The sequence below is a fragment of the Equus caballus genome, chromosome 11 (genome assembly GCF_041296265.1).
Source record: "Equus caballus isolate H_3958 breed thoroughbred chromosome 11, TB-T2T, whole genome shotgun sequence".
Lineage (NCBI taxonomy): Eukaryota > Metazoa > Chordata > Mammalia > Perissodactyla > Equidae > Equus > Equus caballus.
In genome coordinates, this window is record NC_091694.1 from 23,252,841 (window position 1) to 23,265,157 (window position 12,317).

The following is a 12,317-nucleotide window of genomic DNA, read 5'->3' on the forward strand; positions in this document are numbered from 1 at the left end:
AGGCTGGTGTGCAAGAACCTGGGGCCTTTGGGGACTGTGAGCCACTCACAGAGGGTAGGTGTGGCAAATTCAGGAGAGGTGTGTGCCAAGATCGGGGTGGGGGTGGGGGATGGCATGCTACCCTGAGGAATTCTAATTGTGTCCTTCAGGTGAGAGCGCCAGTGAAGGGTTTTAAGCAGGGAAATGATGTCATCAGATTTGCATTCTAGGCAGTCACTCTGGAGAAGCCTTGGAGGCAGTGTGGAGGGTGGATTAGAGGGATGGATTAGAGCAGGACGTTACAGGAAGCGGGGAGACCAGTTAAGATGCAGATGTAGTGGCCCAGGCAAGAAGGAATGAGAGCCAGCCTGGACCAGGGCAGTGGCATTTACAGTGGAAAAGAGAATGAATATAGTTATAATATAATATAATATAATATAATGTAATATAACATAACATAATGTATATGAAGAAAGAACTGGCCAGCCTTAAAGGAAGAAGGAGATAAGGAAATAAGGAAACAGAAGGGTCTAGAATAATTCCCAGGTTCTGGCTTAAACAGAAGCGGAAAGAGAAGCAGACATTGGTGGAGGTGGGGAGTTGGGTAGAAAAATGAGTTCAGGACATATTGGGTTGAGAAGCCCAAGGGACATCGGGTGGAGGAACCCAGGAGGGAAAAGAGAAAATGGTCTCTCATGCAGCCTTGAGGAGCACTGGCATTTAAGGAGCAGGTGAAAGGGAAGAGACCTGAGAAGGAAGTCAAAGGAGAGGCCACAGAGGCAGGAGAGAAAAAAAGGAGAAAATGATTTCCCAGAAGATGCTGAGATGAAGTGGTCACCTGGGAAGATGCTACTGAGAGTCAGTAAAAAAGAGCACCACTGGGGCTGGCCCGGTGGCGTGGTGGTTGGGTTCGTGTGCTCCATTTAGGTGGTCCAGGGTTCTCAGGTTCAGCTCCTGGGTGTGGACTTATACACTGCTTGTTGGGCCGTGCTGTGGCGGCATCCCACATACAAAATGAAGGAAGATTGGCACAGATGTTAGCTCAGCAACAATCTTCCACACCAAAAAGAAAAAAAAGAGAGAGAGAGAGAGTACCATCTTTGTTTGCTTTCAAGAGGAGGGGAGATGTCTTCCTCCAGGCTGGTCAGGGGAGATTTTAGAAAATAGAAGGAAAGTGCAAAAAAAAAGTTTCTTTCAAGCTGAGAAATGGAAGGAGAGAGGGTTGAGTCCATCTCCTCTCCTCTTTGCTGTGTTTTCTTGACTCTTGCTGCAATGATCTGTGCATTCAAAGAAAATAAAACATGCTATTTGATGAAATGTGGACAATCAGATGTTGAAAATGTTTCTATTATTTGCTTCAAAAGTAGACACGCTGAAAATGGAGACCATCCAATATGATCATGCTGTCCTTAAAAATGTTCCTTTGATAAACGGTAAAGTGTTCTGTTTACCAGAAACGTTAACGAGGAAAATAAACCACAAGGCTGTTTAGTAGTATTTCAAATTTGAAGTTAAAACCATAAGAGAAAACAGAAGGCAAAAATAATGCAAAACTGCGTGAACATTGCAGATCTCAGCTGCCCTTGAAATCTTTTTTTCTGCCGAACGTTATATAATTCTTCATCAGCCAAAGATATCTGTTTCACATGCTAAAATTCAGTAAGCACATGTCATACTTAAAGGATGGGGTATTGAGAGGAAAGAATAACATAAGGAGATGGAAAAAGGTTTGGCGCATAAAGGTAATGCACACAAAGGCCTGAGTATTTTCCAGAGAAACTTTAAGAATACTATTGAGGGGCCAGCCCTGTGGGCAATTGGTTAAGTTCGCTCACTCCGCTTCAGCACTCGGGGTTTGCCAGTTTGGATCCTGTGTGCGGACCTACACACTGCTCATCAAGCCATGCTGTAGCAGCATCCCACATAGAAGAACTAGAATGACTTATAACTAGGATATGCAACTACGTACTGGGGCTTTGGGGAGGAGAAAAAAAAAGAGGAAGACTGGCAACAGATCTTAGCTAAGGGCCAATCTTCCTCACCAAAAAAAGGTTTCTTTAAAAAAAAAAAAAACACTCAGCTTTGGAAAAAAAAAAGTATATTATTGAAAAATAAGTGATGCAGACTTCCATTTCAGATGGTATAACCAACTCTCCTGCTGAAAGCTAAAAATTCTGGATGAAATACTAAAAATATCTTCTTCTAAGTAGGTGAATGAAAGTAAGGAATATTCAGCCAAAACTAAGTGACAGTGGGAATGCAGAGAGACAAATGCAGCAATTGCCAAACCAGTTATCTCTCAGTTTTCAAGAACTTAAGGAGCTCCAGGGACAGGAGACAGAGCCCAGGGTCTGCCTATGGTGGAGATTCTAACTGGATACCCTCCCATACAGGTGAGGCCCTACGAGCTATGCTTTCACTGTCAGGCTAATCTAGAAATAAATCTAATCCTTCCACCTGGAGGGTCTGCAACCAAAATGAGCTTTCTTGATTCTTGGTATAACATGAAAGTGAAACAAACTCCTGAAAATGTGTAACCAAAAGCTAGCTTTAACACAAGTTTGCAGCACAGATTCATATTGGTAGGATGGTCTGAAAAGCCTCCAGCAGAGAATTTAATGTGAAGTGGTCCTACATGCCTGAACTGCTGGAAGAGGCAAATGCAAATCCTCTCTAGACAAACCCACCTTTATTTCAGGCCCCCCCAAATTCCCACAGATAAAGTTTTAAGAAATATAAGCTCAAAGTCAAAAATCACAAAACCCAAGGAAACTAGGCACCTTGAGCAAGAGAAGCAGAAACACAGGCGGCAGAATCAGATTCACGAAGACTTTAGATATAGGAATTATCAGAAATATGATATAAAATAACTATTTCAGAGCTTTTAAGAAACAAAAAAGGGAATTAACAATGTGAGTCAATGATAGACTACAAAAATGATCAAGCAGTTTTTAATAAGTAAATACAATTCTGGAAATGAAAAATGTAATAATTAAAATTTAAAACTCAGTGGACAGATTTTAATAGCAGATTGGACGCACTGAAGAGAGAATTAGTGAACCAGAAGACATCTGATGAAATGACTCCAGCTACAGCACAGTGAGAATTCTGTACCCACTGAAAATCTAAAGAACAAAGGTAAAAAAAGAAGAAAGATTCTCAAACAAATAAAAACTAAAAGCACTCGCTACCAAAGATCCTCACTCAAGGAAATTCAAAGTAGGTACTTCAGGCAGAGAGAAAGTAATCTCAGCAGGAAGGAATGATAAAGAAAGGAGTGAAAGGTGATAAAGGTAGTAAAATAGTCAAATATTATCTATTTTATCTAATCTACTATTGACTACACAAAACTATAATAATGTTCTATGGCATTAAAAAACTAATAAAAGGGTACGAGCTGCCATCTGGTCTCCGGGGCTGTAGTGCAGGTCCAGTCACAGCTCTGTGCCATCCCATGGCCGTGGACCTCAACAAGGGCCACTAGGTGACCAAGAGCCCGAGCAAGCCAAGACACAGCTGCAGCCTCGGCACCTCATCGAGCACACAAGTTCCTGCAGGACATGATCCGAGAGGTCTCCGGCTTTGCCCTAAACGAGTGGCGCACGGTGGAGCTGCTCAGTGTCTCCAAGGACAAGCCGGTGATCAAGCTCATCTAGAAAAGGGAGGGGACACACTGCACCAAGAGGAAGCAAGAGGAACTGAGCAACGTCCTGGCCACAATGGAAAAAGCAGCTGCCAAGAGGATTGAGCCCCCCACCCCTACCCCACGCATAATAAGAACTTCACAGAAAAAAAAAAAAAAAAAACACTTACAAGATGGAACTAAAACACATAACCCAGTAACATAAGTCAGAAGGTGGGTGATTGGAATTAAAGTTTTTTAAGGTCCTTACAGTATTCGGAAGAAGGCAAAAGGATAATGATTTACTTAGGACTTTGATAAGTTAAATATGCAAGATACATTTTTAGATCAACCACTAAAAGTCCAGGAATATTTAGCTTTCAAATTAATAGAGGGGGAGAAATGAGGTGATAAAAAATAATCAATCAAAAAGGAGTTAAGAGAGAAGAGGAAAAATAAGCATAAAAAGGGAGAACCAAATAGACAACCACTAAAGAAAGAAAAAGAATATATCAGTAATTGCAATCAGTGTAATGCAATAAACGCTGCAGTGAAAAGATTCTCAGAGTATTGAAAAATCTAGCTCCATAGTTTTTAGAAAACCAGGTTAGAACATAAGAATACAGAAAGGTTAGACTCAAAAGAATGGAAAAGACACACTAAGCAAATCTAAAGTAAGAAAAAGCTGATACAACTACGTAAGTATCAGACAAAATGTACTTGAAAGCAGAAAATATTACTAGATATGAAGCGTCACTACATAATGATAAAATTATACTGCAAAAACCCACAGACTAAAAGAGGAGACTGAAAATCCATCATCAGAATGGGAGATAGTCATACTTTCAAGTGATCAATAAACTGAGCAGCCAAAAACCCCCAAATCAGTAAGGATTTATGGAATTTGAACAGCACAATCACCAAGCTTAATTTAATGGACACATGTAGAACAATGCCAAAGCAACGTTCCAAAATCTTACAAGGACAGCACAGGGAAGGAAAATTATATACCAAGTTCACTCATGAACATAGATGCAAACATCATAAGTAAACTATTAGCAAACTGAATTCAACAATGTTTAAAAGGATAACACGTTATTATTAAGTCGGATTTACTCTAGGAATGCCTTGGAATTTAATATTAAGAAATCAATTAATTATTTATTTTCTTCCATGTGATAATATTGTGTTTTTGTAGGAAAATATCCTTATCTTTAGGAGCTCCATACTGAAGTATTTTACTGTAGTATATCATGATATCTGCAGGTTACCTTCAAATGGTTAAGAAAAAAAAATATATATATCATTTACATTGTGTGTGTGCATATATGTTTACGACACATGGAAAAGCAAAACTAGTAAAATGTTAATTTTTGTGCCTAAGCCATAGATACATTTGTGTTCATTGTACTATTCTTTCAACTTTTATGTGCACTGGAAATTTTTCATAATGAAAAGTTATGAAAGAAGAAAACCAAGTAATAAAATTTCCTCCATTAACTGAGTAAGGGGAAAAAATGTTTGACAAAATTGAACATACATTCATGATTTTAACAAAGGAAAACTATTAGCAAACATAATGGTGATATGTAAAAATCATTTCCTTTAAGACTGAAAACAAGACGAGGATGGCTGATTTTCAATATTGCACTGGAGACCACCAGATTAAGAGCAAGTATAAAAATTGGACTGAAAGAAACAAGACTGTCATTATTCATAGATGATATGATTATTTACATTGAAGATCTCAAAGAATCTACCGATATATTAGTAGAATGAATAAGAGAATTTAGCAAGCAAGTGTATTAGAAACAAAATCAGTAAATGAAAATCTAGGGCATTTCTATATACCATGTACTAATAGAAATTGTACTTTTAAAAGATATCATTTATAATAAAATCAAAAATATGAAGTACATAGGAATAACTCTAACAAAAAATGTGCCAGACTTCTATGGGGAAAAATGATAAAACTTCATTAAGAGATATTAAAGAATACTAAAATAAACAGAGGGCTATACTATGTTCATAGACTGCAAGATGCGCATTAATAAAAATGTTGTGTCCTCAAATTGATCTATAGAGTCAATGCAATCCCATTTGACAGTTTAATTATTAAACCTTTAAAAGGAAGGAGATTCTGACACATGTTACAACACGGGTGAACCTGGAAGACGTTATGCTAAATTAAATAAGCCAGTCACAAAAGGAAAAATATTGTATGATTCCACTTGTATGAGGAACCTAGAGTAGTCAAATTCATAGAGAAAGAAAGTAGAGTGTGGATGCCAGGATGTGGAGGGAGGAAAGAAGGGGGAACTAGCGTTAGTGAGGACAGAGTTTTAGTGTGGGAAGATGATAGAGCTCTGGAGATGAATGGTGAAGATAGGTGCACAGCAATGTGAATGTACTTAATGCTACTAAACAGTACACTTAAAAATGGTTAAAATGGTAAATGTTGTGTTATATATATTTCACCACAACAAAAAATGGTTGAAGAGGAGGAAGAAAGGAGATGCAATTGGAGAGTCTTGATAATATTCTTTCCTGGCCTGGAAATAGCTTCACAAGTGTTTGTTTTTTGGGTTTTTTTTTGGAAGATCAGCCCTGAGCTAACATCTGCTGCCAATCCTCCTCTTTTTGCTGAGGAAGACTGGCCCTGAGCTAACATCCGCGCCCACTTCCTCCACTTTATATGTGGGACGTCTACCACAGCATGGCTTGCCAAGCTGTGCCATGTCCGCACCCAGGATCCAAACTGGCGAACCCCGGGCCGCTGAAGCGGAATGTGCGAAGCCACCTGCTGTGCCACTGGGCTGGCCCCACAAGAGTTTGTTTTACTGCTGTTTTTTAAATTAAACATATATGTTTTCATGTGTGATTTTGTATTCATGCCATATTTCTCTTAAAATTTTAAGCACAAGGGCTGACCCTGTGGGCTAGTGCTTAAGTTTGATGTGCTCCACTGTGGCGGCCTTGGGTTCAATTCCTGGGTGCGGACTCACACCACTCATTGGTTGCCGTGCTATGGCAGCAACCCACAATAAAATAGAGGAAGATTGGCACAGATGTTAGCTCAGGGCAAATCTTCCTCAGGGAAAAAAAATTTTGAGCACATATATACACACAAATATTAGAAATATAAACATATGTGGTGAAACTATAATGAAAACCAAGAGAACTTATAAACACAAAAACACTAAAACTGAATGGTGGGCTACACACTGAGGTCCATTACATCATGATTCTTTATTTCTTACATATATTTTGCAAATACTCTTTTTTATTCATTCAATATTTAATAAACGTAGTTTAAAAAGGAAACCCTAACAATATATATTTTTTTAAGTTTTGGCTTTATTTGCAAGTTTGGCACAGCGGCAAACACTGAGGCTGGCTACTTAACCAGGCTTGTCCAGGCTGCCCTCTTTCCTGATACCTTCGTGGTGAAGCGAGGGGACCACAGTGATCTGAAAAAGTACTTGTGATGTGACGACTAGACAACTTTAGTACATAACAAAGTATAATTCTCCTTTACGCAAGTGGTCAAAAGGAGAACATGGCCTCCTTTGGGTCATCCCAAAGTCTCACTGCAGCTCCTCCAGTTCCTTACGGGGTAGAAATTGGGCCACTCTGTCCCTTGGCTGCATTCAGCCCATTAGCTTCTCTGTCTTTTTCCCAACATCAACAAAGGAATAACACGTAAAATACAACCATGTGAAAGATCCTGTCATATTTGACAAAGGAAACATTTTTCTAGGATAAAATACCGAGTATCTTTCCTATTCTATCAGAGAGTGAGTAGGGCTTATCCTGAGGGGCCAGAGGGCCATTTGGCTGAGCCCTCACAGTCACGAAGGACCTCAAATCTAAATCTTTGACCTCATCTCCAAAGGAGGTCACAATACAGTCACAAAGGCACACAAACAAGATTAAATGAAGACATTGGTTATGCAGCTTTAAGCATATGTCACAATACGAGACGACACTTCCTCTAGTGCCCTGCGAGTTAATATTTGTTCTCAGTCCTATCATTATCTGGTGACGGCCATGCAGTTCTTGCTTGGTATTTTAACTTATTAAATGTAAGTATTTAAAAATTTACTACTGATTTTATAACACTGTTTTGAGGTTTCTTCATTTTATAATAAATCCGGAGCCTTTAAAAATTAGGGTTGCCAGATTTGGCAAGGAAAAGTACAGGACACCCCGTTCAATTTTAGTTTCTGATAAACGACAGGCAATTTTTTACTGTGACTATGTCTCATGCAAAATTTGGGACACGACGCTAAAAAAAAGTCTTCGTCATTTATGAAAAATTAAAATTTAACTGAGTGTGCCGCATTTTATCTGGCAGCCCTGTGGATGGGAGTACCCAGCGTCTCCACCTCTGTGTACCCCGAATGGGTGGAAAAAGAAGTAACGTTTATTGAGCGTCTGCTACGTATGAGCCAAGTGCACGACAAGTGTGACCTCATTTAAACCTTGCAACAATCCCATGGGGTACATATTAACACTCCACCTTACAAGTGAACACAAAGCTTGAGCACTTTATTCAAGGTGAGACAGCAAACACAAGATGGATGAAGAGTCAAATTCAGTTTTTGCTTCCCAAATCGGTGCTTTTTCTCCGTCAGTGCACTTTCCATCAAAAAGCTTTCAGATGGCCTTTTTTTTAATATAAGGTTTTAATCAAAAAGGGAAGGAGTTCTGGAAATACTCCAAAGTCTTTTCTATCATAATAATATTTCATGTGAAATTTTTTTCATATCTAATTAAATTTGTTTGCATTAAGTGTAATGTAATGATAAGTGAAATTTGCATAGCCTGACGTATTTCAAGGAATTTATTTTAGTGGAGAGTTTTGTCTCTGAAAGTTCAGGTAATCTCTTTGGAACTCAGTTTCTTCATCTGTAAAACCGGAGGTGTTCTCTGGCTGCTAAAGCGCTTTCCAGGTCTCCACCTGGAGGATTTCCACGCCCCATTTCAGAAAACATTGTCTTACACAGCTCTCTGCTGCCACCTGCTGGAAAAACTACAGCGCCCATTTCTGCTAGAAATGTGCTCTCTATTCAGTCGTCAGTCAGTCCCCTTGATCCCGTGGCTTGTACACTTAGTCATTTCAGCCAATTAATGAGAATTATAGTTTTCTGAGTTTCCCCAGTTTCAGTGTTTTCAATTTATAAAACATTCCAAATGAGTCAAGGCTGAACTGTGACCCTCCGGAAACGAATTGTTTAGCAGCTTTTCCCAGAAGGGAGTATTTTTCATCCTTGTCCAGTGTTTCTTGATGACTGTCCTGCCAAATCTACTCGATTTGCTTTAATAATTGCCATTTGTGTTGCATTCACAAGGTCTGATAAGGACTATTTAATAGAACAGAAAAAATATTTTTCTTAAAGTATCTTTTAAAGATTTCTGAAAGATTTCATTGTTGTGCTTCAAGAAGACGAAGATGCAATGCTCACCTACTTTCACATGCACACACACACAACCTGGAATACACGTATATATATATTTTTAAACCTGGGTGCTTCACATCTAGAAAAATTTTTTTAACTGGAAAAATTTTCCTAAATTAAAGGCTAAGTGTTGGCCTTAATTTTTTTACATATAGACTTTATATTTTAGAACAGTTTTAAGTTCACAGCAAAATTGAGTGGAGGTTACAGAGATTTTCCCTATACTCACTGGCCACACACACGCACAGCCTCCGCCCCCAGCATCAGCATCCCCCACCAGGGGGGAACATTTGTTAAAACTGATGAACCTACAGACACATCACTGTCATTCAAAGTCCATAGCTTACATTAAGGTTCACTCCTGGTGGTGTACATTCTATGGGTCTGACAAATGTCTAATGACAGGTATCTAGCATTACAGTATCATACACATTAGATTCACTGCCTTACAAATCTGCTGGGCTCTGCCTATTCATTCTTCCCTCCGCCCTAGCCTCTGGCAACCACTGATCTTTTACTGTCTCCATAGTTTCGCCTTTTCCAGAATGTCATATAGCTGGAATCATACAATACATATGCATACAATACGTATACAGATACTTTTCAGATTAGCTTCTTTCACTTCGTAATATGTATTTAAGATTCCTCCATGTCTTTTCATGGCTTGATAGCTCATTTCCTTTTGACACTGAATAGTATTCCATTGTCTGGATGGACCACAGTTTACTTATCGATTCACCTACTGAAGGACATCTTGGTTGCTTCCAAGTTTTTGGCAGTTGTGAATAAAGCTGCTGGAACCATCCATGTGCAGGTTTTTGCGTGGACACAGGTTTTCAACTCCTTTGGGTAAATACCAAGGAGCGCTATTGCTCGATCATATGCTAAGAATGTATTCAGTTTTGTAAGAAATCACCAAATTGTCTTCCAGAGTGGCTGTACCATTTTGCATTCCCACCAACAATGTATGACAGGTCCTGTTGCTCCGCATCCTCACCAGGACTTGATGTATCAGTGTTTTGGATTTTGCCCATTCTATTAAGTATGTAATGGGATCTCACTGTTGTTTAAATTTGCAATTCCCTGATGACATACGATGTGGAGCATCTTTTCATATGATTATTCGCCATCTGTATATCTTCTTTGGTGAAGTATCTAGTCAGATCTCTTGCTCCTTTTTTAATCGGGTTGTTCATTTTCTTATAGTTGAGTTTTAAGAGTTCTTTGCATATTTTGCGCGACGGTCCTTCACCAGATACATCTTTTGCAAATATTTTCTCCCAGTCTGTGGCTCATTGGCCTTAATCTTTCAAACAATTAAAACCGTTTCCAGAATTCCCATCATAACAGTAAAAGTGCAGCCCAAATAATTCAATCCTAAAATATAAAATATACAATTAAATTTATTGCCAGTTAGGGTTGAGTCAGCTTCAGAGGGTGGGAGCCCATAGCCAGTCTCTTCATATCTGAATCTGAATTATCTCGGGGTTTTGTTGTATAGCTGCCTGGAGCTTGATGCAGTCTCAAGGGTAATAAAATCAGAATCCTACACCTTTCTAAAAACTAATCTTGGGGGAGGGCTTCTTTTGAAGGGAGATCAGGAAAAGATTTTGAGAAAGGAGGGAATGCCCACTAACTTCTATTTGTTCCTTCTGCCTCATGATTTCCCAGACAGAGTTATCAACTGGCTTAGATATTTGAATACACTTACTTAATACCATACTCATTAAAAATCCAAAACTACTTTCCAATCCTACCCCATCTCTTCCATTTATGGTAAAGTAATATATAACAGTGCATAAAAATTTTTTTAAATAATTGCAAATAATATAGGCTTGATACAGACAGCTTGGAATACACAGAAATGCACAGAAGAAAAAGAAACTTACTTAAACCTCCCTTAGGGGCCGGCCCTGTGGCCGAGTGGTTAAGTTCTCGCACTCCGCTTCGGTGGCCCAGGGTTTTGCTGGTTCGGATCCTGGGCGCGGACATGGCGTCACTCGTCAGGCCACGTTGAGGCAGCGTCCCACATGCCACAACTAGACGGACCTGCAACTAAGATATACAACTCTGTACCAGGGGAGATTTCGGGAGATAAAGCAGAAAAAAAAAAAAGATTCTCCACAGTTGTTAGCTCAGGCGCCAATCTTTAAGGAAAAAAAAAACCTTAATGTTGCCGTGTAAAATAACTACTGCTGACGTACTAATAGCGTCATTCCTCCCAGTATTTTATATACTTATATGTACAGTTTTTCTTTAAAAATAGTATAATACTGTACATATTATTTTATAGTGACTTGTTAACATAGCACTTTTCTAAGTAAAATTTGAGGTGACCCAAATGTAAGTACTCGAACTGGCTTCATGCCAGATGCTGGAATTGAAAACTTTGGGAAAAGACACTTAACTCCCAGGACCTTGCTCTCCTTGTCCAAAAAGTGAAGAATTTCTGCATTCTCCTGCCTATTTTTGGATGAAATCTTGTCTCCATATTTCATCCTAAGGACTCTGTGGAACAGCCCCTAGTTCCACATCCCGTTAGTTTATATGTATTTTTATTTCTTGTTAGTATATTTTTTCCAGCTCCCTATGCAAATCACTTGAATCTGTCTCATTATTTTGGCTAGCAATTTTTGTGATTCAGCTGACTAGACTTTAAAAATAAAGACTAAAAAGTAGATACCCATCTTTTCAGTAAAAAGGAGCACAAAAGAGAAGCTAAAAAAATCACCAATCGTTGGACTTTACTTTTAATATTTAAAGAAATAAATGTACAAAAGCATAGGATGGAAATTACCATATTTCAATTCAATTCAAACAATTATGATTTAGCAGGAAGAAAAGGTAACAAACTTAGGGACCAAAATAAAGCGACCTCAATAGAAGACAAGAAATGTCTCAAAAGGATGGAACAGGATTTGGAAATACTAAGGAAATCAAACTAGACAGAAAATGACTTTGTCCAACGAAGGGACTTAGAAGTGGTTTTCACTATTTTCAATTATATAAAAGACAGAAGTCCATCACGAGGCTTCTCTAACAAGAACCAACAGGAAATTGGTTTCGTTTGTTTTTAGATTAATTCAGACATTTAAAAAAACTGTTGCTTAAGGGATGGGAAACCAGAAGACAAAATGTACCAAAAACGGAAAATGTGCTTACCTTTTGTACAGAGACTCCTCTTGTATCCTGCTATCTGTTCTTCCCTTCTTATATAGTAATACAATCCCTATTTTTTAGCCGGACACACGGCC

The 12,317-nt window shown here is 38.7% G+C and overlaps 1 pseudogene; it reads left to right on the forward strand.

Annotated features, from left to right (window-relative positions):
* The first annotated feature begins 3,337 nt into the window (after nt 1-3,337).
* LOC100630103 (large ribosomal subunit protein eL36-like) lies at nt 3,338-3,827 on the forward strand (annotated as a pseudogene).
* The last annotated feature ends 8,490 nt before the right edge of the window (nt 3,828-12,317 follow it).